General features: G+C 34.0%; 1 long non-coding RNA gene across 1 annotated transcript; it reads right to left on the reverse strand.

The window, feature by feature from the left end:
• Window positions 1–301: 301 nt before the first annotated feature.
• LOC128638141 (uncharacterized) lies at window positions 302–1,180 on the reverse strand. Its single transcript, XR_008399050.1, has 3 exons — window positions 1,066–1,180; window positions 398–532; window positions 302–314 (listed from the first exon to the last, which is right to left on the reverse strand). It is a non-coding gene; the product is annotated as an uncharacterized LOC128638141 (long non-coding RNA).
• Between the last annotated feature and the right edge of the window lie 5,896 nt (window positions 1,181–7,076).

Below are 7,076 nucleotides of genomic sequence, written 5' to 3' on the forward strand. Positions count from 1 at the left end.
TGCATCTATGTGCTTTCATTAATCAGCAGCTATTGATTTATAAATATTGTAGCATATTTATAGTTTTTTCTTGATTTTTGTCATGTCACTATAAATTAATCATTAAATGAATACAGTGAGACAATAATAACTATAAAATAAACAATTTTTATTCATATTTTTTTTTTTTTTAAATCAAACAAATTTAAATGATTAAATCTCATTTAGGGCCTGCTGTATGTTTCGAACTGCCCTGGCAACAGCTCGTAGGGCCTCAGCCAGTTCATCTAAAACTGGCTGTAAAAATTGACCAGTTTGGGTCCCCTGATCTCGATCTAGAAAAAGAACAAAATAATGTATGTTAGATCAATTATTTATCAATATTGAATTTGTCAAACATTATATTCTTTAAACTTACATTCCACCATAGGCACCTCCTCCTCTTCCTCCCTAGGCACCTCTTCCTCGAAATCCACCTCCTCCTCTTCCGCCCTAGCCACCTCTACTGCTGGTGAAAGAGCTTGTGCCTCTTCTATTGGCGGTATTTGGTCTTCTGTAATAGATGAATCATAATAATGAATAAGTATTAGTAAGATCAATGTCATATTCCAAATTTTAAAAAAAATCCATTAAAAACAATTTTATAAGTCTGCAAAATGACTTTTTTGGTTTATAAATAAATACATCAAGTGTAAATGAGAAATTAAAAAACAATCCTTTCATCTTATATAAAGAGATTCTAAATGTTTTCAATCATGATAATTTAATGAATTGTTCTATTATATTTCTAAGAAAAGCATATCTAGATTTTCTCTGTAGTTGAAGATTTGTTAATCAGAGATGCCTTGATTACATGACACATCCATATGCAATCTGATTACTTCATCAAATGATATATATATATAATGAAGTAAATGGATTACCACTATACTGTCAACTCTAAAAAATAATCAAATCTTTATCTAGATTGTGAAAGTAAATATTTTGTTTTATTGTCCTTTCAACATGCTGCCTTTAATAACATGTAAAATAACCAAAATTTTAAAGTTAAATAATTCAAACACAATATGATAATATTCTAATTACCATGAGGAGCTGTTAGAAACCGCACAGGCAATGGCGGTGAGGAGCGGTTGCTCCGTGGCGTAGCCATAGACACTGGCCGAATATAGCGTGGTACCTGGGCACGCCTGCGATCTGTTAAAATATAAAGTTGTATGTACACATTAGATACAGGTTAAATATTATTGTTGAGTTATGTATCTTCAGCATCAATGCATGAGAGAGAAGATAGAGAGAAGGGAGAAGAGAGAGAGAAGAGAGAGAGAAGAGAGAGAAGAGAGAGAAGAGAGAGAGAAGAAGAGAGAGAAGAGAGAGAAGAAGAGAGAGAAGAAGAGAGAAGAAGAAGAGAGAAGAAGAGAGAAGAAGAAGAGAGAAGAATAGAGAAGAAGAAGAGAGAGAAGAGAGATTAGAGAGAGATATAGCTTTATATAGATATATAGCTCTATATACATACATATCCATATGAATATCTCTCTCTCTCTCTCTCTCTCTTTTTATATATATATATATATATATATATATATATATATATATATATATATATATATATATATATATATTATATTTATATATATATATATATATATATATAGAGAGAGAGAGATAGATATAGATATATATATATATAAATATATCTTAAATATATTATTAAACTTTGTTTCATTGTTAATAAACATGATGGAGCATGAATGTTTTATTTAAAGTCTCTATTGATTCAATTATGTTGATAATCTAATGTTGAACTAAATTGTATTGCATTGATCCTCTACAGCAGTGTTTTTCAAACAGTGTGCCGTGAGAGATCCTCAGGTGTGCCACGGCAGACTTACAACAGTGTGAACAACAGTGTGACATTTTTTTATTTTTTATTTTTTATACTCCCAGTGCAGGGGTAGTTTGTAGGAGGCATGGCATAACAGCACAATACATACAGTATGTGTTTGTGTACATGTATATATATATATATATATATATATATATATATATATATATATATATATATATATATATGTTGTATTAGGCTTCAATGTGTGATTGTTTTTTTAATTTTTGGATGGTGGTGTGCCACAGGATTTTAAAATGTAAAAAAGTTTACCATGGCAAAAAAAATGTTTAAAAAACACTGCTCTACAGTAATAATTTCTTTGTGTTATGCTAATTTTTGTTATTGAAGTAAATAAAATACAAAAGAAATATCAAAAATAAAAGGACTGCTAAAAAGGCAATACGATTCTTGAAGAAATCAAATATATAATCATGTAACACAATAAAATATCAAAACAATTATGATCCACTAATGTAATTGTTCATTGAATTGCGTCATTTAAGTATCCATCTATCTATTAACTTCGAAGACAATCACTTACACATTCGGACCTGCGCTCTCAATGCTTCATAGCGCTCTGTCTCCCGCCGCCTAAGGTCCGAAAACCTTCTCAGACAGCTTCGACGTGTCCGGGTAATCCCGGACACCCTCCTCATCCTCCGCATCATCTCATAGATGATGCGGTCTCTATGTTCGTGCTGAATCCCCCTTACCCCGCCTATGCGACGGGGAAAGTACCTGTTCATCCCATACACAAGTATTAGCAATTCTCCCTGGGTGAATGGGGTAGACATACTTGCACTAAATTAATAAAAAAAATTCTGAATTTTTTTTAAAGTGCGACGTATATATAGCAATCATAGAGAAATATCATTGGTTGTTGCAAGTGTACATAAAAATATCAATATTTGGTTGGCGGATTATATGCAGCACGTGTTACATTTTCACATTATCTAACACATGCGCCACTAATTACTTGCATGTCAATAACAAACAATTCAAAATACAAACGATTGTCGAATCATACGCCCTTTAAATTTCAAAGATTGAAATGTTCCTTTATTTACTGTCAGGTATAATGCTGTCGCCTTAAAAAATTAAAAGGTGTATTAATATTTCGTCAACATTCACTTAGGCCCAACTGTTATGTTTGCAATGAATATATTTGCAAAAATAGTGAAAAAACATTGATGGCGACATATAAATAAGTGCTAATAATCCGTCATGCTAGTCTATAGGATGTCATACATATATACTAGTATTCATCCCAAACAAACATTTACAATTCTGCCTGAGTGGATGTAGACAGCATTATTACATTAAAAAAATATATTATTGATTATTGCGACGGCGATATACAAAATAAATCCAAATGTGATTGGTTATTGGTTGTAAATAAATATATTCGGTTGGCTGATTGCATGTCTCACGTGTTCACTATAACTTTCTTTGCATGTCTCACGTGTTCACTATAACTTTAAAGTGTAACAAAAGTTTTTGCTTGTCGGTTTATGTTTCACGGGTTCATAACTTTACTCCTTATAAACAAATCATGCGACAGTATTAAAGCAACGTAAAACAAATTATTTTACTTACGGTTTATTGAAATAAATTGTGATTGCCTTGTATTCATGCGGCTACAAAGTAAATGCAAAAAATTAAAGAGATCCCTCCTGTCGGACAATAGACCTCAAAGTAACTGACCCCTTTTATAGACAACTATGACACACTGTAGGCATGTATGACACACTGTACACACGGATGACACACTGTAGACAAGTATGACGGCTTCCCCGTCATAACATAATTAATGCTGCGACATAGATGTAATATTAAAGATTATCTAAGACATCGAGATCGTTCGATCGTTACATTAAATGGGCGTCATACATGACGTATTTATATTAATATTAATTGTTTTATAATTACAATAAATAAAAATTACAATTGTTAACTGCTAATTTATATTTTTTTTTAAAGTCTATAAAAGGGAATGTAAAATGGAGTCTAATCACCTATGCTTTACAAGAGCTGTAGGTACAAGAGCTACAAGACTGTTTAGATATTTATTTACATTGCTTATTTATTTATTCTCTTGCTGCTATTTTTATCTTTGTCATGTCTGCGCCTGGTAAAACAAAGTCAGGGCGCAGCATACAATTTAATCATGAGCAAAACAAAGTTTTAGTGACCCTTGTTTTACAGCATTACGATTTTATTATTGGTTCTAAAGCCCAGAAAACCTCGCTCTCCAGGAAAAAACAAATCTGGGGAGCAATCGCTGACAGTGTGTCCGCCGAAGGGAATTATCCAAAACTGGCGGATGCATGTAAGAAAAGGTTTTCGGACATCAAAAGACACTTAAAGGCCAAGCTGGCCAGGGAGTTACAGTCTGCACGTCGGACCGGTGGTGGTGAGCCATATGTGGCTGAACTTACTGAATATGAGGTTCAGCTGCGGGAGAAGCTGGGAGCAAACCTAACGCTCGGTCTGGATTTAGTGGGGCATGATACTGATGAGTTGGCAGGTAAGATGATATTACTTGAAATCTTCATGTTGCACATTTTTGTGATTGTTCCATCAAATGTTTATTAAAGGGACATAACACCAACATTTTTTATTTTATGATTTAGAAATAGAATTTAATGTAGAACATAATTTAAAGTTACTTATATTATCTAATTGGTTTGATTCTATTCAGATTATTTGATGAAAAGCATATCTATATATGCTCAATAGCTGCTGATTGGATGATGCACATAAAAGCATCATGTGATTTGAAAAACATTGTGCATTGCTTTCTCTTCAAATAATGAAATTTTACAAATAGAGAAAAAGAATATATGAAAGTCAATAGAAATGTGTTTTACATTTATATTCTCAATCGGAATCATGAAAGAAAGATTTTCGGTTTAGTGACCCTTTTAATATCATTATGTGCAATATTACTCATATTTTATTTCTTGTATTTTGTTGAAGCATCTACCAGTGCAGCAGCTGCTGTGGCTGCTGATGCTGAATCCCAGAGTGAAGATGATGAAGATGAAGATAATACACTGCTATTGCCCGTCAGTATCCACACTGATTCCAGCCACAGCTTCTCCTCGGCCGCCACACACCCGGACATTATGTGCAGCACCCCTGATGTAGCAAGCATTGGCCGATCTACAGGTATGTTTAATATTATTAGCTTGCTTTGAATTTATTTTTTTTCACTTGTCTGATTGGTCTAAATTCTAAATATGTATATTCATTTTTATTTATCTAGTTGATGTCCGAAGGGCTTTAGGACCACCTCCAAGATCTACGATCTCCTCCTCAGGTAAACGAAAAAATAAAAATAGAATGTTATCTTACTATCTTTCTTTGAAAATCCTGAATGTAAGCTTAAAAGACAGGCCATTTTGGATTTACCACCTGGGTACCGCTTTTTCATTGTTCTCTATATGTAACCATCCAATCAAAAAACGGTCGTCATTTTATTGAAAAATAATGTGCCTGATGGTATTATTACTTTGTATAGATTTTCAAGGAAATTTAAAAAGAAAATCATTATTGATAATAGGATGATCATTACATATATTTTAATTTACAACTCTTTAGAAATTAAAATGAATTTTAGGTTGGGATAATCACCTGTGTATTGCATGACCATTCTTTGAGGCCTATTTACAAAACAACAGTGCGGATCAGGTATGACAGACATAGCTGAATGTGTAGAGCAATAAGTTCTCAGAAATCAGAGCAGGTGGACAGGGTTATGGAGCAGGGGTCTTTAGACTGTTGCTTCATAAGAGTTTTTTTCAAAGAGTCAGTATACTCCCATTAAACACAGCCCTTAAAGCTACATAAGGAGCTTGATAAATGGACCTCTATGTCTCTCTCTCTCTCTCTCTCTCTCATATTTTAACCGACAAATGGAGTTGTAGTTACAAATTTTATTGCGAGCATCCAGGCTTTACACAACATGCATTTATCATCATACGTATAAAGAAAGCTGCTCCATACCCTTGACGCTATTCACCACAATTGAGTCTGATCTTGTTTATTGAACAACACAGTGCTGACGGGCCATTGTCCATGACTCTGAAGGGGGCATTCTCTACATTCAGTGAGTTATTGTGGACATGATCTGCACTGTTGGATCATGTCCAACCGAAAAAAGATAAATAGGCCTAGAATATATTCTCTGTGCAACATCATTGTCAATACTTAAGCTCATAACACCATTAGTGGTGCTTGTAATCATGTCATTGATTAATAAACAGAATAAACCGAGTTTTATATTGTTGAATGTATAACATTGATGTGTTAAAAATGATGTTGTACGGTCATTAAATATAAAAAAAATTGAATATGATTTTTTTGATACTAAGCCACTTTAAAAGTATAAATTAATATACACATTCTTATTTAGTTTATAAATTTTCTGAGAACATAAAATATACAAATCAGTAATGTTAAAATACTGTGTCTTAACAATTTGATTGTGTTATGATTGATTTAAGATATATGTTTAATATCATATGCATTTAATACTTCCAAATACATTAAGTTAACTAACAATATATATTTTATTTTTAATTTCTTTAGATGCAGAGCGCGCATTACTGACTTCGGAGGAGATCGACTGTTGTCTTCGTGAGCTGAGAGATTTCACAGAGGAGTCGTCCCTGGGAGAGAACCTATTTCCAGAATCACAGGATCAGGGACTCTCCCAGGGAACATCAGAAATAGGTTCTCTCAGCCGTTCTGCCCCTCCTGACCCCAAACAACCAGCTGCTTTGGACCCTGGTGACCCTCATGCCCCTGTTGGTCATGCCCCATCAGCTCATGGCCATGCTGATCCTGGCCACCGACTGCCTCGCATCACTGATGAGGCAGGCAGTCGGGGAAATGTTAGATCTGGCCAGGCAGTACCGGGCAGAACACTGTGAGTTGCGTGGGGCATTACGCTTATCTATTGACCAACAGGGGCAGATATTAGATCGGGTCATCTCAGTAGATAGGGAAAGATTAGATATAGAAAGGGAAAGGTTTAGAGTAGAAACAGCTAGATTAGATTTAGAGAGGGAAAGATTTGAATATGAGCGACGTAGGGACAGTATCAGAATAGAGTTAGAGAGGGAACAATTAGAATTAAATAGACGCATGGATAGTTGTCGATTAGAATTGGAGAGGGATAGGTTAAATTTGGATAGGGAAAGAT

This window comes from Bombina bombina, chromosome 8, assembly GCF_027579735.1.
Source record: "Bombina bombina isolate aBomBom1 chromosome 8, aBomBom1.pri, whole genome shotgun sequence".
Lineage (NCBI taxonomy): Eukaryota > Metazoa > Chordata > Amphibia > Anura > Bombinatoridae > Bombina > Bombina bombina.